The sequence below is a fragment of the Canis aureus genome, chromosome 32 (genome assembly GCF_053574225.1).
Source record: "Canis aureus isolate CA01 chromosome 32, VMU_Caureus_v.1.0, whole genome shotgun sequence".
In the NCBI taxonomy this organism is placed as follows: domain Eukaryota; kingdom Metazoa; phylum Chordata; class Mammalia; order Carnivora; family Canidae; genus Canis; species Canis aureus.
This window is the reverse complement of record NC_135642.1, coordinates 42,165,000-42,186,333: the sequence shown is the minus strand read 5'-3', so window position 1 is coordinate 42,186,333 and position 21,334 is coordinate 42,165,000.

The window sequence follows — 21,334 nt, the reverse complement described above, 5'->3', positions numbered from 1 at the left end:
CCTCGTTCTCTGGCCAGCGGTTTTAGACTCCATACTGTTGTTGTTGTTTTTTTTTTTTTTAAGATTTTATTTATTTATTCATGAGAGATCCAGAGAGAGAGGCAGAGACACAGGCAGGGAGAGAAGCAGGCTCCATGCAGGGAGCCCGATGTGGGACTCGATCTGCCATGATCCCAGGTCTCCAGGATCATGCCCTGGGCTGAAGGCAGAGGCTCAACCACTGAGCTCCCCCAGGCGTCCCCATACTAAGTGTTCTTTGCATTGTCCTGGGCCTGGGGACCAAAAGCAGGCCCACTCTGGCAGCAAGAGGTAGGAGCTATGGCTTTGTGGAGGACTGCTCCTTCCCCCGGCAGCCCTAGTCTAGAGAAAGGCAAGGAGGATGTGGCCCTCCCCAGTTTCAAGACAGAAAAACTAGGCCTCACCTCCCATTGGAACTGGAAAGACCAGCCAAGCTCATCCAGATGGCGGAGGCTGAAAGCAGGGAGTCGCACTCCCAGTTTTCTCCCTCCCAGGCCTGCCTCCTGGGCTGATAATGTCACCACCAGACGGGCGCACGCGTGGACAGGGTCTCGGTGATGGCTCCCCAGCCACCCTAGGGTGCCAGCTCCTTCCTGTTAGTTCCCAAGGCTGCAGCAGGGCTGGGGGAGGCCCGCAGGGTACTTCGGAAGCAAAGCTGAAAGAGGCGCTGTCTCGGGGCTGTGAGGGTGCTCCGACCACCACTGTCTGCAAATCCTGCACCCTAGCCCCGTCCCTGCCTCACTGTGGCCCCTAGACCTGCCCTGCCTGGACTCGGGGTGCTCACCCAGAGAGAATTTTGTGCCCGGGGAGCCCCAGCCTGCTGGCCTTCCTGCCTGGGAAGAAGATAATGCAATTGGACTCTGGTTCCAGGCCGTCTGGCTCCAGCGTGCTCGCGAGCCTGTGCACTCAGCAGCCACCAGAAGGGCCTTCCTACCACCCCCCTGGAGGGCTGCCCGTGCCCTGGGCCAAGGACCCCTGGGACACTCGCTCCTGTGCCACACGAACCCTCCCCTGGAACTGCTCCTCCCTGGCGGTGAGAAGGCCATCAGCCCAGGCCCCGGACTGCCTGTGGCTTCCCTACTTAACGCAGCCACGAGCCCCACCTCTCTCCCTGCCTCCCCAGCTTGTCCTCTGGCCTCATGGCCCTTCCCCGCAGCGGAGCTCTGGTTCCCCCAGCCAAGGGAAATGAGCCGCACCCCAATGCCCGGGGGCTGGCGCCAGGCTCTGAGGACTCGGAGAGATTCCAGCTTGAGGGGAAGCAGGTAATGAGTGATCTCACAGCTGATAGGTAGCCCTCCCCGCCGCCCCCCCTACTTGGAGCGGCCTGGTGGCCCCCGCCAAGTAGCCCCACACAGGGGTTAAAGGGCCATTTAGGGAGCCCACAGCTACGGAGGGCGAGCCGCTGGGCTGCATCTGAGGCTGGCCCTTGGGGAGGGAGGGGTCCTGCCCTCCCGCCTCGGCTCTGCTCTAGGCTTGCTGGGCAGCAGGAAGAGTGTAGACAAGTGGTTCACAGCTGTCTACAGTCCCTCCTGCCGCGTCCCAGATGTCCCTTGGGCCTGAATATCCCTGCAGCAAGTCCAGGGAAGTCTGTCCCCCAGAGCCGTCAAACCTGGCCTTCCGTTCCCCGTGGGCCTGTCCCGTACCCCTGGACACACACACAACCCCGCTCCTCCTCCCCTCCTCTGTGGCCCCCCCCCCCATCACTCTCTCTTTATTTCCTTTGGGCTGATGCATTGGGCTTAGGTAAAGGATGACGGGGAAACTGAGTGTGATTCCGTAGCAAATGGCAGCTTAGAGCCCTGTGATCTTGGTTCAAAATACTAACCCTCTCTGAGCTTTGGCCTCCCTCCTCAGAGTGGGGAAATCGGTGCTTCTGTGAAGACCGAAAGAGGCAATGCAGGTACCACACTTAGCACTGACGCTCAGCGGAGTACTCCAAAAATGCTCCTCGTTCCCTTGCTCAACAGACTGAGGCCTGGATCTCCCCAGTGGACACGGGCCGGAGAAGCAAAAAAAAAAAAAAAAATGCCTGCAGGGTGAAGTGCGCGCCCCTCTGCCAGCGTGCGAGTGTGCGAGCCTTCTCGCCCTGCGCCCCCGGCTTCCAGCCCCAGCCGCCCCTCTTCTGCAGACCCACCCCTGGCTGGCTTCCAGGCCCTTCCTTCCACAGCCTTTCTCCAGGCCGACATGTCAGCAAGGCCGCCTGCTTTCCTACCTCCATTCCATTTGTCCTCAGGGTCTGGCTCAAGACACTTCCTCCGGGAAGCCTTCCTGACTCCCTTCTTCCCCTGCCTGCCTGTGTCTATGCTGCAGAGTCCCTGTCCCTCCCCTGGCATTTGACAGTTGTCAGCTGAGGCAGTTCTCTTGGAGGGTCTGCATCTCCAAATGCCGAGGTGTGGCCCCCGGCCCGAGTGGTATATGCGGGGGGGGGGGGGCTTGGGCTGAAAGAGGGCAGACGTCAGGAGGGCCCCTCCTGCAATGCTGAGCCCGCAGCCCCCCTTGCCTTACCCTGGGCTCCGCTCGGCCCCGCAGTGAGCATCTGGGCAAGCCTCTGGACCCAGCAGGGCTGCCATTCCTCACCTGCAAAGCAGCCAGGATGTCCCACCTGCTGGGGCCTGGTAAGGGGCAGGTGCTCTGAACCCAGCTCCCCCCCCCCCCCAGCCCCTGTGGCCCCAACCTCGCAGCAGGGGACTTGTAACCGGGCATGCCGCTCCCCTTACGCTCCCCTTACTGGCTCAGCAGGCACGGTTATTGACCGCCCTGTTGAAGGAGGCTTCCCGGCGCTGGAGAGCCAGAGTTTTCATCGGGGCAGCTCCGGGCCCATCCTCACGTCATGAATCACTTTGCTAAAGATGCAACGTGGCTTTGGGGCATTTTTCTTTTGAAAAATCAATAACTCGTTAACAAAGAACTAAATAAGGGGGTGAGCAAAGAAGGCCACCTGCCATTCCCTTTAGTTGGTGCGGAGTGCAGAAGCCAGCCCCGCTAAGATGCAGGGGGGGCCACCCAGGCCCTCCCCTCACACCGACTCTTCCACCCACAAATCTGACCGAGCCCCTCCTCTGCCTCAGTAAACATGTCAGGAGGGCTCCACTGCTCTCAGGAGAGACTCGCCTTCTCCCACAGGCCCCCCGAAAGTCTCACGTCTGCCCAGCCCGGCCTCTCCAGCGTCAGGGCGGCCGATCCCCACCTCACACCCATGCTCCAGCCACATGGTGCCTGCAGTGCCCTGAATGGGCTCCCTGACCCTCACATATGCTGTTCCATCTGCCTGGACTGTCTTCCTCCCTCTGCCAGCCTGAATAATTCATGATGCCTGTTCGAGACACAAATGGAACAATCTCTAGCAAATCATTCCTGAAACCTGCCCCCACGGCCCCCATCCCCACCCAGGAGCATTGGATTCACAGCCCCTAGGCCTCTCTGTGCCCAGGCTTATGACCCACTGTTCTTTTCTGGGAGAGGGTCTGTCTCTTCTGAGGACAAGAACTCCACCTGGGGGTCCCCCCTCAGTGCCCAGGCTGTTGCCTGGCACAAGCTCGGTGCCAGGTGGGTGCTCATTGAATGAGTGAAGGATGACATCAGATGCCTTCCTCCCCATAGTTCTCCAGGAGCCCCCATTTCAGCCGAGGGTAATGGTGTCTGCCCCCCAGATAATCCTCCTTCCTCCAGAGTCCAAGTTCTCTGTGGCCTTCTTGCCCTCCTAGGGCACAAATTGTTGGTGTGTGAACCTTGTATTAAAAGCTGAAAATTAAGGGACACCTGGGTGGCTCAGTGGCTGAGCATCTGCCTCCGGCTCAGGTCGTGATCCCGGGGTCCTGGGATCGAGTCCCGCATCGGGCTCCCTGCAGGGAGCCTGCTTCTCCCTCTGCCTGTGTCTCTGCCTCTTTCTGTGTCTCTCATGAATAATAATAAAAAAAAATCTTTAAACATTGACAAGCACTTGCTATGTGGCAGGCCCTATTCTACACATTTTACATATGTTACTCAGTCGTTGTAACTAGTCTTGAGGTAAGTACTACTCTAGTCCCCATTTTACAGATGAGAAAACAGAGGCAGAGCCTGGAGCAGAAGAGCCAACCTTCAGACCCAGGCCATCTGGCTTCTGGCTGCACAGTGTGCTTGTAACCACAGGCCTCCCCCTTACTGAGGTGCTTGTGGGGAGTCTGGCCCCCGCCCCACCTGCCCTTTGGCTGGGATGACCCAGCAGGCCCGAGGAGCTCAGGTTACAGGAAACTGCTTATTCAGGCCTAGTGGGCCTGGGATCCCTGATTCCCTCCCTCTCTGGCTCCCGGTCCCTCACCCACATGGCCGGCCCGTCTCCACCAGAGAGCACAGCCTCTGGCCCTAATCTCATTTGAGGCCATGAAATCGCATTTGCAGCGTATTAATGCAGCTCAGCGCTGGCCCGCCCCGCCCGGGTCCCGGAGGACCGGAGCCTGCACAGCACTCTCGGGAGGCGGCTCCCGGAACACCCGCCGACAAAAAGCAATTATGCTTTAAGAGGAAGATTAAAATAATATCTCCCCACCCCCACCCCCTCCCAGCAGTCAGTCAAGGGCAGGCTCCCTGCTCAGCGAGGGGTGGGGGCAGACTCCTGCTCCTCACCTGACCCCCCCCCCCACCCTGTATGGCCCCCAAGTTCCCAAAGGAAGCCAAGCTCCGGGCCTTTGCCGAAACGTTCCCTCCCAGCCCTGTCTACCTGGCAGGCCGCCATCCTCCAGCACAAGGATCACAGCTAGTGTTCCTGGAGCACTTCGTGTCCTCTTTAAATTTGCTGCAAATTCAAGTCCACAATGTCAGGGGAGTCGTGCCTCCGCCATCTGACAGGAGGGAAGGAAGCAGAGCAGGGGTTGAAGGAGAAAGTCTTCACCCTTTCCCCCAGGGTAGGCTCGGGGCTTCCCCTCTGACCTCCAATGACCGCAGAGGCCTTGCTGGGGTCCCTTGTCTCCTGGGGAGCCCCGAGAGGCCAGGCCTGGCCCAGAATCGGGGCCTCACACAGAAGAACCTGCACCTCCGGGCGGCAGCAGAAGGCAGAAGGCAGAAGGCATGCGGACGTGTGTCCTGCCGCCCCTGCCTCAAGGCTGGACCCGCGGTGCCTTCCAGTCTGTGTCTGTTCTGGAAGTCTTTGGAATCTCATCTCCTCCAGGAAGGGCTGCCGAGTTACAGTCAGGCTGGCAGATGATTTAATCCTCACAATCACGCCGCGGAGTCAGCATCGTTACCCCCATTTTACAGAGGAGAAAACAAAGGGTCAGAGAAGCGACTTGATCAGAAGCACCGGGTATGGGGCAGAGACTGGGATCTGAGGCCAAAGCCCATGTTTCTCCCCTGCACCTTCTCGGCTGTAGCCCTCCCGCACCCCTCAGCGAAAGGGCACGGTTCTGTCCTGGCACTATTGACGCAACACCTTTCTCTCCCTGGCAGGTGCCAACTCCGGTGGGCTAGGAGGGTTGCCTGGGGACCCTGAGCCATTGACAGCCCCAGCCCCATCCCCAGTCCTGCTCTCCATCCACCCAGCACCAGGGGCACAATGGCTCAACTTCAGGCTCCGTAATCCGTCTTGACTGGACTTGGTGCCATATGGGGCCACCAGGAAGAAATCTGTTCCCCCAGACCGCTTCCCCTTGATCCTGTCACATGCTTTAGAAAGCCCGTCAGAGTAGGAGTCTCCCTGGGAAGGCATGTCCCCCGTCATTCCCTCCTCTGTGCTGAGTACTGCCCCTGAGAAACCCAAAACACGTGGGGGCCCCTGGATTCCAGCCTGGCTTTGCTATGGACCCAATGAGGAGCCGCAGGCAAGCTGCCACCTCCTCTAAGGACTCAGTTTCCTGCTCCAGAAAATGGACGGGATGAGAGCTACCTGTCCTACCCCACCCCCAAGACCTTTATGACGCCTCAGTGGGCTTCGCAGTCTCCTCCTTTGCCAGCCTGGCTCAAAGCAGGTGCTAGCAGAGGGCTAGAGGGCTCGGGGTCCTCGGAGCCAGCACACCTGCCCTCTGTTCCCTTGACATCCCTGCAACTCCCCGCCCCACAGAGATGCTGTCCCCACTTCTTCCTTCCTCTCTGCTTGCTGTTCCCTCACACACCTCCACGTTCTTGCTTCCACACCCTTGCTCACACTGTCCTCTCCACTTGGAAACCACTCTTCTCACTCTCTCTTGGAATCCCACCCATTCTTTAAGAAGGGATCAGATGTCCCCCTGACATTTGCGAGGTGGGTTTTAACGAACCAAGCAATTTCCCGCCCCCCTTCCTCACCTGACTTCACAACCTCACTGTCAGTAGGCACTGCTCTGCCCATTGCACAGATGAAGAAATTGAGGCACCGTTAGGTCAAGTGGTTTGCTCCAAGTTACACTGCAACGGAGACATAGGTCTAGACCAAGGTCTTCTGACTCCTGACCGGAGCTGGTTTTCCTACAGCAGACCCAGTCCTTGATCACCCAGTCATGCCCATCGCTTCCTCCCCAGGTCCTCACTGTCAGCTTGGAGAGTCACTGTCCTCTTATTGCCTCTCCCTGCTCAGCTTGGAGGCTCGCTGAGGGTTCGGGGACACAGCTACCTTGTTTACTGCTGGGGGAATGGATGAATAGACAGACGGATGGATGGATGGATGGATGAACACCCTGGGCCCGGGGAGGTTGCACCGCTGGGCTCCAGGGCAGGCTATCAGATCCAGAGGGAAGAGGGAAAGCCCCACTTATTCTCCATCTGTCTGGGGAAGGGGCTGGGCCCTGCTGGCTTCAGCTGCTCCTGAGCTCAGGACCTCTGCAGAACCAGGCCAAGAGCAGGCTGGGGGCTCATTTGACTCCCCACAGGCCAACCCCTAAGCAGGCCCAGGTCAGGCTGGTGCGGGTGCTGTCCATGTTCCTTCTCTGCAGCCCTTCGTCATCCACTGTTTTCTTAAAGATTGGTTTCACATGCAGTTTTAATTTCACCTCGTACAGCACACCTGCCGTGTCCCCAGGTCCCTTTCTTCCCTAGTAGAGGCTGCACGTGAGGGGTTCTGTACAGGGATGAAGCCAGCAAGGCCCCAAGGAGGTGCAGATCTGTGTGTGGGAGGGCGTGTGTCCCATGTGTCCACCAGTTAGCTGGTGTGAATCTCTCTTTGTGATGGGGTGCGGGGATCTCTGTATGTCCAGGATGCGATGTGCTGGGTGTGTGTATACCAGCACATGCACGAGGGTGGCTGTGTTCAGGAGTGCGTGCCAGGGGCACATCCCCCTCCCAGGGGTGTCAGGGAAGGAGAAAAGGGGAAGATGACCATAAAAGGCCAGAGAACTGGAGCCTCCCGCCCCTCCTCCCTCCTATTTCACTGGGAAGGTAATTTCTGGAGAGGAGAAGCCCACCACAGTTCCTCCCCTGGGCGGGCTAGAGAGAAGGACATCAGAGGCAAGCATCCCCTTCCGCTCCATCTCCCCCTTGACACACACACACACACACACACACACACACACACACAGGCCTCCAGCCTCCAGGAGGTGTGAGTCAGCAGTAGCCCCTGGCTGGAGTGGGGGGAGGTGAGGAGGGGGAGGGCAGGGGGGCCATCTGGCATGCTCAGTTACAAAATCTGCTAATGGAGCTTCTTCCTAGGCTAGCATCAGGCTGGGCCAGGCTTCTCTACTCCGAAACCCGGTACCCAGGTCCCAGAGAGTGGGGCTCCCAGGTTCCCATCACCCCTCCCCTGGAGGCCGGCTAGGCAAGAAGGAGCAAGGCTATTTTCTAGATAAAGAAACTGAGGCCCAGACACATCATCTCGACTCATTACCGGAACAGCAAGCACTTACTCAACACTCCCCCAGGGCAGGAGGTGTAAGCCAGGGCTGTAAACTAGCTCATTTATCTTCCCAGCGATGGAAGACACAGGCACCGCTCGCCCCCATTTCACAGATGTGGAAACCGAGGCTGGGGGAAGTTACGCAATCTGCACAAGGCTGCACAGCTACCAAACCGGAGCCAGAGACTGATCTGAGCCCAGGCTCACCGGGCCCCAGGGCAGCTGCCTGACCCCGAGCTGCGTCTATACTCCACCCCACTGAGCTCTGGGCACCGGCTAGGCTCCTGGCTAGGACTCTGCGAGGATAGGGAGGGGACAGAGAGGGGACTCGGGGGTCAGGAAGGAGGGGCTGAGGGGCAGGCCTGGCGAGGACGTGAATACGGGTCGCCCCAGTTTAGGCATTTTCAAGTCTGTATCTGCTCTGTCTGGGGAGCTCTGAGGTCTCCCTCGGGGCCCCTAAATGCAGAAAGTCCTTGGGAGTCGCAGAGGAGAAAGAGGGGGCGGGAGGCTGGCCCCCATCGTGGTACATTTAGCCGAGGGCCCTTCCCTTCCTGAGGGGGCAGTTTGGTCCCTGTCGCTGGGCCAGCACCAGCCAGCCCTGCCTCTCCTGCCTCTCCTGCCAGCCTCAGCCCTCCCCAGTGGGTGACAGGCTCCCTGGGAATGCCCTGACAGTGCCTTTGTTTCCCTGAAATAAAAGAAAATCGAGCTACAAAGGGAAACCTCAGGTAGCTTAGGTAGCTTTTAACAGGGGCTCCGCTGCCTGAGGCAGAGTGTGTTCAAGCTGGAGGCAGTTGTCACCGGCAGAAGGGGGAGCTGCCTGCAGGCCCCCCACCCCCCCACTACCGTGATCGAGTTTACTCCAAGAAAAGCCTCTTCCAAAGAACAGCAAAGGAGGAAATCAATGAAAATTGATAGAGAAACGTAAAGCAGCTGTCCGCCGGGTGCCCGTGTGTGCGTGTGTGTGCGTGTGCATGCGTGTGCGTGTGTGCATGTGTGTGCGTGTGTGCATGTGTGTGCGTGCTCACGCGCGTGCAGCAAAAGCCTGCTGCCCGGACCCAGGCTGAGCGCCGAGGGCCAGAGGCCAGGGGCTGGGAGTCGCTGCAGCTGAGCCGCGGAGGGTGCGGGTGCTGGGGGAGGGGCCGCAGCCCGGGCTCCCTCGGTTAAGGGAGAGATTAATATATTCAATGCGCTCGGGGTAATTGAGGGAACAATCGAAGTGTTTTTCTAAAGCCCATAAAACGGCCTCATTTGCAAGGAGGAGCTGCCCGCCCCCAATCCCGGTATTTGATGGAGCTGGGGAGGGAGGGGGGAGCAGGGGCGACCCCAGGGGCTGGGGACCGAGACGGGAGGGGCTGGCAGGGCCGGTCTACCCAGTTCCCAGGTGCCCACTTCCCACCTCCCATCTCTGTCCAGCCCGGCCTCTGCCTCCCGGAGCCTGGGTCCCCACCTGTGCAACGGGCCACGGGCGGCCTCCCGGCAGGAAAGTGGGAAGGAGGCTGCTCTGGGTGGGGGAAGCCTACCTGCCGGGGACACCTAAGGCCGCCCGGAGGCGACGCCGAGCAAGGGGGGCCCATCTCCCCGCCCCCACCGAGCCGATCTGCAGTAAAGTTAATGAGACCCACATGGCGCGCCCTGCTCCCCGCGAACCCTTCCAGTCTCCAGGCGATAGAGGCCGCGTGTGCAACAGCGAGCAATAAAAGGCACAATGAATTTAAAAGAGTAAAGAGGGAGGAAAGGGAGGACTTGGAGCCGCAGGCCGGCCAGAAGGGTGCAGGCTCAGGCCCAGAATGGGGGGCCTGCGGGGGCAGGGGGGGCGGAGGGCGAGGAGAGGGGGGAGGGACTGGGAGGGAGGGAACAAAGGGAGGGAGAGGGAGCCAGAGGTCTAAGGACCGAGGGCAGAGGGGACGCCGGGCCAGCCACTGCCACCTCCGTTCCCCTCCACTTCTCCTTAATGAAAGCCCCCAGCCGGTTGGTGCCAAAGCCACCATCAGAAGCCACAGGCTTCAAGCCAGGTGCTCCGCATTTGGTGATTGCTTTATTAGCTTTTTCTTCTCTTTTTTCCCCCTCCAGGGCAAAAGGGGAAAAAAAAGTGTCTTAAATGGAAAGAATACAAAAAAAAAAAAAAAAAAGACCCTTGAAAGCGTCATTTAAAAGGCTCCTAGGGAACTGAATCATTTCCATGAAACAAAACTGCAATTGTTTGGAGGAGGTAAATGCAGGGCAGAGTGGGGGAGGGAACCCCCATCCCCCCAACCCCCCCCTCCCGCCTTCCCCTCCCCTCTCCTCCCCAGCTCCAGCTTCAGTGGGAGGATGCTCGCCTGCTCTGAGAGTGAAGGAGCCCCCAGGATGGCTCCCAGAGCCACAAGCAAGGCATTTTTAAGTTCATGTTTCCAGAAATTTCCATCACTGGGAATTTCCAGCCCAAGGTTTCTCTCTTAAACTGCTCCGCCTGTGGGAGTTTGTCCTTAAACTTTCAGCATCTCTTAGAGAGGTTGAGTGAGGTACCAGGAGGGATGTGGCCCTTGAGGGCTTTGTGGCTTGAGGCCCAAGGCTGTGGTGTCCTTTGCCTCCAACCCCCCCAGGAGGCAACGTTCCCCCTTAAAAGAATTGACTCCAGCAGCCTGACTGTGGCCTCCACCTTGGGCTTCCTCACCTTCCGGGACCCTCCATGCCCGGCACTGGACAGGCCACCCTCATTCTGGTCAGATAAACTCCCTCTTGCTCTGGGGGAAGGAGGGAAGGCCGTGGGGGTGCCGGGGTGGCACGGCCATGTGGTCTTAAAGCTGCCAAGAGGGGGATCCCTGGGTGGTGCAGCGGTTTGGCGCCTGCCTTTGGCCCAGGGCGCGATCCTGAAGACCCGGGATCGAATCCCACGTTGGGCTCCCGGTGCATGGAGCCTGCTTCTCCCTCTGCCTGTGTCTCTGCCTCTCTCTCTCTCTCTCTGTCTCTCTCTGTGACTATCCTAAAAAAAAAAAAAAAAAAAAAGCTGCCAAGAGGGTAGGGAGGTAGCTCCAGGGGCCAGAATGAGTCTGGTGGAGCTCTGCCCAGAGAGGAAGCCACCAAACACCCCATACAGCTGGTGGCAGGAAACCTGGAGCTGGCTCCACGCTTGGGAACCCCCCCTCCACCCCGCCAATGGGGCCCCTGCCTATGTGTCAGTGCCCCATCCATGGGTCAGGGGCCTGGGGAGGGATCTGGATGGATCCCGGCACACACGGGTGAATTCAAGAACTGGAGAAGGGAGGGTGTTCGCCAGCCCAGCAGAGTCTCAGGATCCTGGAAATGCAGCGGCAGCACCAGTGCGTCCTTTCTGGCCGCACATCCTGTGGACATGGCTCAGGGGCACAGGGGCTGAGGTTCAAGTCAGTCACTGCCACCCACTTGGAGCCCCGCCTCCTGCTGCCTGCCTACTCTCTGGATCATTGCATTCCTAAGCCCCTGCCCTCTGCCCTGGACTCCGCACTCAGCCCGTGACCATCAGCAGTTCTGCTTTGAAGACTGACACACAAGATGGAGAACAACTTGTGAGCTCACAATGAAGCTGTACGTCGAAGAGATTCGACGGTCGAAGTGCCTGATGCAGACACGACGACGACGACGGAAGGTAGTCCGGAAGGAACGAAATCAATGCAGAGAAGGCTTCCTGGAGGAGGTGACCTTGAGCCTGGAAATCCATTCCTGGCCCCGAACTGGCTGCAGTGCCTGCAGGCTCCTCTCTCCATCCTTCTGCATCACTGCCTCGACTCACCACCTCACCCTACCCTCCTCTCAGCTGTCTTTCTCCTCCTCTTTAGTTGAGAGCCCAAGACAGCTGGGTGAAGTCCTTCCCTCCTGGGCTCCATTTTCCCATCGGCAAAGGGGGGGGAGGAGGGTTTCCGAGGGCTCCTGCGGTTCTAGGCCACAACTTCCCCAGGGCACCGGCCACAGGCCGGAGGGACTGTCCCCGCCCCGTCTCGCTACTGTCCTGCCAGCGGTAGCTTGGAGCCTCCAGCCCCAGCTCCAGAAAGGTGCCCGTCGTCCTCGTTCACCTGAGCGGAAAGAAGGCGGCCCGGCTATCCTCTGAAGGGCCCTGTGGCATTGTGTCCCCCACTGGCTTCCAGGCCCTGCCATCAGGGTTGTGATTGCTGACCTCCCAGGAGGGAAGCGATCTTTCTCTCCCTTGAAAGCCATTTTCTTGTCTTGGTAGAAGCAGACATCTGACACTTTAAGAGGTGGAATGGCAGGGAGATGATGGCATTAAATAACAGAAATTAGAGCAGCCGCCGTGCTCCCGCAGCCCAAGGCCCCCCTTCCCTGCAGCCACCGCCCCGCCACATGCATTCAGGGCAGCAGCCTGCAAGCTGCCTGCACGGCCCTGGCTCGGGCTGGTCCCAGAGAACAGGGGACGGCTTTTCCCTGAGCTCTGAGCCTCTGTGTGTGTGCGTGGAGCCCTGTGACAAACTAGGACAGAGGGGCCAGGGCCGCCGAAGTCAGGGCACGTGCAGTCTGAGTGAGCGGGATGTCAGGTAGGACCCGGGACCCTCCAAGTCCCTCACAAGCAGCCTTCTCTGCCCCCAGCGAGTGGCCGGGTATACAAGAGGTGGTCCAAAGTATTAGTAGATTTTTTAAAAAAGTATTTGTTAATGGACTGACGAGTGAATGAATGAATGAATGAATGGATGGATGGATGGACAGAGGCTAAAGTGGTCCAGTAACAGGCTGAGACCTGGAGGAGAGACTGCCTGGGTCCCTTCCGGTTGTCCCGCACATGCTGCCGGGTTGCTGCCTAACGCGCGGCTCACGATGTTATCTTCTCTCCCCTGTGCCTCCCGAATTGAGCATCCACCTGCCTCTTTTGCCACCTTACCCTGACTCGCTCCCCTTTCTCCGGCCCATCAGCCCCCCTTGAACCCGACCAGCCCACCACACTGGGCTCCCCGTCAGGCCCAGAGAGAGGAGCTGCAGGAAAAGCCAGGTGCCTTGGGCTCCAACCTCGGCGCGGCCCCTGCTGCCAGGGAGACCCTCTCCTTCTCAGCCAGCTTATTCTGGTCCCTTCCTCTGGAACGCCTTCCCCAGAGCCCGGCCCGGCACCCTGGAGTCCTACCCGCCGAGGATAGGCCCATAGGGTCGGACTGTCAGCACCTAACAAATGTCTGATGGTTGAACGAATGGAATGAATGGACTCATCTCAAATGACATCTCTTCGGAGGAGCCTGACTGGCACCCTCCCTCACCAGGGCGCCCCTTGCAGCACGGGCCTTACGGGACTATATCAGGCCCACACTGTGCCCAATGTCGTCAGGCTAGGTGGCACCGTGAGCTCTGGGACTGGCCTGGCTTTGGATCCCCTTCCCCAGTGCACACTAAGTTCCCCCAGGAAATGTCACTGGTATTAAATGGAATCCTGCGACCTTGGGGATGATTCTCGGTTTCACTGCCTGTGAAATGGGCTACTACTGGCTCCACTAGCTTCCACCTGTCCTGGCTTCGAGGCCCACCAGCCACACTGCCTGGCTGCAGAACACAGCCACATTGGGAGACCCTCCTTCAGCCTGGACAAGGACTAGACTCTCTTCCTTGGGTCTGAGGCCACCAGGATCTGGTTCAGGGCTGAACCCCTCCTGGCCGAGGTGGGAGCTGGACAGGGTTGAAGGTGGGCGCACACAGACTTCTGTCCCGTGGTCATTTCGGTCGGGCCTCTCTCAAAACTTGATGACAAGGTGTGAGATGGAATTTGGGGACCAAAGGCTCTCAGGGGAAGCTCACCCATTGGGCAAAAGAAACCCCACCCAGTGCTGTCCCTGCTCTGTATGGGCATTGTTCCGTTTTCCGTCACCCCCTGCAAACTGGGACCCCGGTCTCCGTTCTCCAACTGCAGGCTCTCCAGAACGGAATGAGGCCACCCTCAGAAGTTCTGCTGCTCTGCTCAGTGAGGATCTGGGGACAGTCAGGCCCATCAGTCAGTGACTCTGGGTCTTCCAGCGGGGGTGGGTACGGAGGGCTGATGCCAGAGCCCGAGCCAGGTCCCAGGGGACACCCACCTGCAGCACCCACCCGACAGCTGGGGCTCTGGGCACGGAGACGGGAGTCCTGGAGACCAGTGTGGGGCTGGAGGCTGAGCGCCGGGGCTCTCGGAAGGCCACGCTGTCAGGTGGGCCGTGGGGTCGGTGCTCGGCGGCCCACAGGTCCATGCGGGGCTGGTCGGTCGCGAGAGGACCCCGAAGAGGGCCTCGCCTACCGGCTGGGCCGCCTGTCCTGAGGCCCCGACTAGCCAGTGCCTCCATCACAGCTTGCAGAACCCTGGAGACGGGAGGCATGTGCTCAGGGGCCGGGTCTGGGGGCTCCCGGCCTGCCCCGGGGTGGGGATGACACCTGGGCGGCCTGTCCTTTGAGTGGAAGCCCAGCCTGGCTAAGATTTCCCTGCGGGTGGCACCCTGACCCCTCTCGGACCCCACTCTGACCCCTCCCTTTACCGATGTGGGGATGGGAGGGCTCTTAGCCGGTGACATGGTCCTGAGTGTCCCTACGTGGAGGGAAGAGTCCAACCTGTCCCTCATCTCTGGCCACCTGAAGGCCTGGGACTTGGCTTCCCCATTCCCTCACATCCCACCTCCTCCAGGAAGCCTGCCTGCGTGGCCTCCCGACCTAGGCATAGACCTTCTCCTTCCAGACGACTTAACTATTCTCTGTTTGAAATTCCTGCCCCTCTACCTAACCTGGAAACTTCCTGAAGGCCAGACCCAGGTCTCCCCCTCTCTGTCTACCCCCATCCCCACAGTCCAGTGGTGCTCGGGGCTGGGCACTCAGGACCCTGGCTCTAATGTCACTCAGTGTGACATCCAGTGGGACTGGCCCCAAACCTGCTGGGTGCTCAGCTCTTGTGAATTTACAAAGCCATTCCTCATCTGTCCTTTTATTTCCTCCTCACCTGACCAGTATGACCAGCATCAGTGTCCCCTGTCACACTGAAGGAGACAGGGGCTCACGGAGAACCCTGCATTTGCCCAAGATCACACAGGCGGAGCTTTGGGATCCAGTCCAGAGTTCTGCCCCTGCCCCTCCCAGCTTCCCCGAGGCTCCCTGGGGTCCCTGATGGGGGGCTTGAGGTGGGAGTTACAGGACCCTTCTCTCCCCCCAGCCACCACCCTTATTTCCGCACCTTTGGGTAAAGTAAAGACCAACTTGTTCCTGGTGAGGGCGAGGCTCTGGCCAGGATCCTGCTGCTCAATGACATCGGTGACAGCAGAGCAGATAGGGAGGGGGTCCCCATTATTTACCTGCAACCGTACCCCAGTCCCTGAGCCAGCCCTCAGGGCGTTCTCAGCTGTCAGCTGCAGGGCATATCCGTCCTCCTCCTTAAACTCCACACTCAAGACTTCAAATTCCAGATCCAGTGTCTTCTCCTCGGCCTTCAGCCTCTGGCTCTGCAGGGATGGAGGGACCCAGGGTTCAGGCCCCCGGAAGGCCATGAACTGGCCGGGGACTGACCCCCCAGGCTGAGCACCGCCCCCTCCCTCCCACAGCCTGGGCCCAGTCTGAAAGCCTGTACACTGGGCGCTCAGGGCTATACCCCACCCCTCTTTTTGTTTGTTTGAGGAGAAACCAGGTAACAAGCCAGGGAGCTGGGCCTGTTGTAGAGAACGAAGGCTGCCATTGATCTGTCCCTTTCAGCATTTGTTCATTCAGCAAATATTTATTGAGCATCTAATGTGTGCCACGGATTATTTTAGGCGTTTGGAATATAGCGGTGAACCAAATGAAGGATCCTGTCTGCCTGAAGCTTCTCTTCTAGTGGGGGAGGGAGGCTGGGACAGATAGAAATAGACACAAAATATAGAAAATAGGTAAATTATAACATATGATAGAAGATACTAATTCTATGAGAATATTAGTGCAGGGTCAGGGATGAGGAATACTGGGGTGGGGGGCACAGAATTGCACAGGCTATTGGTTTCTCAGCACTTTCCATTTCTGGGGGAGCCTGTCTCTACATACCTGTTCATTCCCAAGAGTTGGTGAGTTGAGGGGGGGTGGTCTCAAGGAAAGAGGGACAGTGTTTGTTCTCTGGGAGGATGGCCTTGGCACCTGCTTCTGGAACCAGTTTGCCTTTGTAATCAAAACTCACAGTATGGGGCACAGCTTCACTTTACAGAGAGCCCAAAGCTTCTTACACTAAAGAGCTGTCATTCTGGAACCCAACCTTCCTGAGCCTGGGTCTTGCTGATACCCAAGAGGAGAGCAGAAATTCTGAACACGCCTCAGTAAGAGCCATCTCTACCATCAGCATCACCACCATCTCTGTCACAACCAACATCATCACCATGACTATTACCATCACCACTACCATCATCACCATTGTGTCCATCACCACCATCACTATGACTGACCATAGTCACTGGAGTCCTGGGATCAAGTCCCACGTCGGTCTGCCATTACCACCATCACTATGACCATCACCATGACCACCATTACTGCCATTACCACCATCACCATCACTATCATCACCATCATTTCCATCGCCATCATCATCACCATCGCCACCATCCCACCATCTTCACCTCCAATATCATCATCATCATCACCATTTATGATACTCATCGTTGAGTAGCTCCTGTGTACCAGACACTCTATGTGACTATGTGATATAGATATACTCATTTCCGTTTTACAGATGAAGAATCGGAGGCTGAGAGATCACCCAGATCTGTACCTATCACTATACTTTCCCCTACTAAACCTGTCCTGGGGGCACCTGGGGGGCTCAGCGGTTGAGCATCTGCCTTCGGCTCAGGTCATGATCCCAGGGATCGAGTCCCACATCGGGTTCCCTTTGGGAAGCCTGCTTCTCCCTCTGCCTGTGTCTCTGCCTCTCTCTGTGTCTCTCATGCATAAATAAATAAAATCTTAAAAAAAAATAATAAACCTGTCCTGGGACTGTCTCGAAGCCTGAAATTCATACTATTAGGGCCTTCTGTATCCTAAAGCTGGGGAAGAACAGCTCTGAGTCCGAAAAGTACATGTATGGAGACATAGGCTTCATTCAAGAGTTCGCTCGTCATCACCTTGGCTGGAATGCATGATTTCCATAAAATAAGAGATAACCAGTCTAAAGATGGTACTGGCCAGCCCTGCTAAGGGACCTGATGTACGCGGTAGGCTTCCTCTGCAATGATTAGAATCCAGTTCCTTCAGATTTCCCCGAGGAGAAACTGAGGCAAAGAGGGTTTAGGAGACCAGATGTCTAGTCACCTGACTTGCACGTGAACTCGGGCAGTGGCCCCATCTGTACCGTAAGTGTGAGTTGGATGGGAAGTCTTCCCCCAGCTCTGGAGGTCTGAAACTCTAAGTCACGGTGGGAAAGGTCAGAGTCTGGCCATCTGGGGAAGAGAGGCCCCCTGGAAACCTTTGGGCCTGACCGACCAACCTGGGTCTAGAAGCTGTGGTTTGTCCCGCTAAGGTCTAAGGTCTTAGAGATTCAGCAGCTCTCTTCCCTTACACGCTTGGGTTTTTGTTTTGTTTTTTAAGATTTTACTTATTTATTTATGTGAGAGAGATAGTGAGAGAGAGAGATAGTGAGAGAGAGGGAGAGGCGTTGGGGAGGGCAGATGAGAAGCAGACTCGCTGCATAGCAGGGAGCCCTACGCAGAGCTCGATCCCAGGACCCTGGCATTATGGCCTGAGCCAAACCCAGGCGCCCATTCCCTCACACTTTGAAGTGCCGCCCTAGAGATGTCACAAGGTGGGAGTCGAACCTCCGTGCGCTGCCCAGCCCTGTGTCCCAGTGAGCAGGCTCCGTTGCACACAGCTGTTCCTTCTAGTTGGCTTACCCCAGCCAGGCAACCCTCGGCCCCTCCTGCCTTCCTCTCTCCTTTCCCTCCCTCCCTCCCTCCACTTTCTATAGAAGGGCGGGGAGGGGGGGGGGTGACCATGCTGCTCTCAGCATGGGGCGCTCCAGCCCTCCCCCAGGGGCCTCCCCGCCCCAGCTCAGCCTCTGGGGAAGGCTCATTCTTTTGGTGTGTGTGTGTGTGTGTGTGTACAGTTATCTTTTAAAACTGTGGTAAAGGGGATCCCTGGGTGACTCAGCGGTTGAGCGTCTGCCTTCGGCCCAGGGTGTGATCCTGGAGTCCCGGGATCAAATCCCGAGTCGGGCTCCCTGCATGGAGCCTGCTTCTCCCTCTGCCTGTGTCTCTGCCTCTCTCTGTGTCTCTGTGTGTCTCTGATGAATAAATAAATAAAATCTCAAAAAAAAAAATAAAACTGTGGCAAAATATACACAACGTAAAATGTACCATCTTAATCGCTTCTATGTGTGCGGCTCAGCGGTGTTAGGTACGTTCACATTATGGCGCAACCCCTCTCCAGCGCCCTTCCCCTCTCATAAAACTGAAACTCTACACCCATTAAATAACAACTCCCCATTCCTTCCTCCCTCCAGCCCCTGGCAACCACTCTTCTACTCTCCTGGCTCTCTGAGTGACTGCTCTAGGCACCTCGTCACGCAGTAGCAGTATTTGTCCCTTTGTGACCAGCTTATTTCATTCTGGGGCATTCTGTCCCCGGCCCGGCCTGCCCTGTGTCCCCTCCCCTGCCTTTGCTGGTACTCTTGCCTCTGCCCCAAAGGCCCAGCCACACCTGTTGTCACCCTGTGCATCCTGCTGGAGGCTCAAAGCCTCCTCCTCTGTAACTGGGGCAGTGACTCCCTCCTGTGCCCCACTCTGTGCCTTCCTCTTCTGTCTCAAATGATGACTTGCCATACTGGACGGAATAGAGCTTCAGGGGTCATGTCTGTGTGTCCAGGCCAGGGCCGAGCAAAGGATAGGTACCGAGGGGACCATTAAAGCATTATTGAATGAACGAATGAATGAATGAATGAATGAGTAGATGGACAAACCCAATCCAGCTTTTACTTGCACACAAAAGAGTAAGAAATGGTTCTTTGGGGCACCTGGGTGGCTCAGTGGTTGAGTGTCTGCCTTGGGCTCAGGTTGTGATCCCAGGGTCCTGGGATCGAGTCCCACATGGGGCTCCCTGCATGTCTCTCAAGAATAAATGAATAAAATCTTTAAAAAGAAAAGAAAAGAAAAGAAAAGAAAAGAAAAGAAAAGAAAAGAAAAGAAAAGAAAAGAAAAGAAAGAAAAGGTTCTTTGTTGACTTCAACTGGATTCCAGCAGAGAGAAGCAAAGACCATTTTGGGCTTTTGACTCATACTTGGACTTAGATACATCCTGGTGCAGGCTGGTGCCCAGGTAAGTGACAGGGCAGGAGGTAGTGGTTCCTTTTTTTTTTCTTCTTTTTTTCATAAAGATTTTCTTTTCTTTCTTTCTTTCTTTCTTTCTTTCTTTCTTTCTTTCTTTCTTCTTTCTTTTTCTTTCTTTCTTCTTTCTCTTTCTTTTCTTTTCTTTTTTTTATTCATAAGAGACAGAGACAGAGAGAGAGGTGCAGAGACACAGGCAGAAGGAGAAGCAGGCTCCATGCAGGGATCCCGATGGGGGACTCGATCCCAGGTCTCCAGGATCACGCCCTGGGCTGAAGGCGGCGCTAAACCACGGAGCCACCCGGGCTGCCCTCATAAAGATTTTCTTAAAAGATTTATTTATTTATTTATTATAGAGAGAGGAAGCAGAGGGGCAGAGGGAGGGGGAGAAGGAGAGAAGCAGACTCCCTCTGAGCACAGAGCTCCACACGGGGTTCCATCCCACAAGCTCTGAGATCATGGCCTGAGCCGAAATCGAGAGTTGGATGCTTAACCAACTGAGCCACCCGGGCAGCCCAGGAGGTCGCGGTTCCTAATTCTCAGACTTCTCTGGGCCTGGCCTCTGTTCCACCTCAGTGAATTTCCAGAGGTCAGGGCCGGCTAGCACCCCCATTTCACAGATGGAAAACCTGAGCCCGGGTAGCAGATCAGGACCAGCTCCCTCCTCCCTTCCCAGGATTGGCCTCTACGCCCATCTGCCTCCCTGACTCAGCCTTCTGTGGTTTTCAAAAGATTTAAACTGCAGGCAGAGGCCTGGCTCCCGCAGAAGGACAGGAAGGGGCAGGGTGTGGGTGAGGAGGGGGCGGCGTTGCCGAGGTCCAGGCCGCCCTCCTGGGCCCCAGCACGCGAGGCCGTGGTGAAGCCCTCCAGTGTCCTTTGTTCCCTGGAAGAGTGGCCGCTCAGAGGCTGCTGGCTTTGTCTGGAAGAGCCTGGCCTGTGATCAGCCCCTCCCAGAGGCCCCTTCCCGCTGCCCACAAGGGCTCCTTTCAGCCTCCTCTGTTGACACCTGTGGGCCCTCAGACCCCCATCCTCACCCCCAAGGAGCCATCTTCAGCTTCCCCCGCTCCCCGCAACCCTCCTGGTGTCTGCTCAGAGTTGAGTCCTTCCAGCAGGGACGTCTGAGAGTTCCTGGCTCTACCATCCTCTTCTACAAATGGGGAAGCAGAGCCTCAGAGAGATCACAGAGGGGAGTGAAGGGAAGGACCTGGACCTCAGGCCTCCGGATTCCCCGGCCAGTGGGGTGGTCTCAGCACCCAGCCTCCCCCAGCAGCCTCTCCCCTCCTGCCCCTGCCCCCTCCACCCCCCTGGCCCGAGGGGAACCATCCCAGGCCCACACCCCACTCCTTTCAAGTCCACAGCACCAGAAGCCTACAGGGTGATAAGATCATAGACTCAGCACTGGTCAAGCGAAGCATAGCAGCAGCCTCTTTCCATCACCCAGATTGGAAAACAGGCCCAGAGCAGGACAGGGCCTCTTTGTGGCCACATTAGAAGTCTGGTTTCTTCCCTCCCCTGATAGTGGGCCTTAGGGTTGGGGCCTGGCTACCCCGACACTGTGCCCTCCATCTCCTGGCCTCTGGCACCGTCAGGCTGCAGATCTTGCCCCTCCTGGCCTCCTGCTCCGGGCTCAGGTCATGCCTGCAGCCGGCTCCCTGGCCTTCAGCTGAGCAGGAGGCTGGGGCTGTACCCGTGACCCCCTGTCCTCACCCAGCAGCCCCTCTCTGCCAGCCTCGGCTCAGAAGAGAGAAAGTTCCCGAGTAGCAGAAGGGAGAAGGCCCTAGCGTCTGGCAGCATCCGCAGCACTGCCCTTCGCCTTCCCAGCGCCTACTCACTCAGCTCTTCTTCTGGCTCCGAGGACTCAAAGTCCTGAGCCGGCATCCAGCCTGCGTGGGCGCCCTGCAGACTCTGGGGGTTCGGAGACCAGCAGCAGTCCTCCTGTGCGCCCGAGATGGACAGGCAGGTGACTGGGGAGGGAGAGCGGGAGCTGGCAGGGGCAGTACCAGGTGAGCACACCAGAAGGCCCAAGGAAAGGTGCCGCCTCAAACCTTTAGGTGGAGAGACAAACTTCACAGTCAGGCTCAGACGGGGAGACAGAGAGAGGGAGAGAGGAACAGAAAGGGAAGGACAGTGGAGGGGGGGGTGGGGGGAGAGAGAGAGAGACAGATCGATATAGGGTGGGGCAGAGCCGGACAGGAAGGAGAGACAGAAAGGTGGGAGGCAGGCTAGACTGGGCGAGGCGAGGTTGGGCTAGAGAGACGGTAACGGGGATGGAAGGAGAGACTTGGGGCCTGGGACAGGTGGGCAGC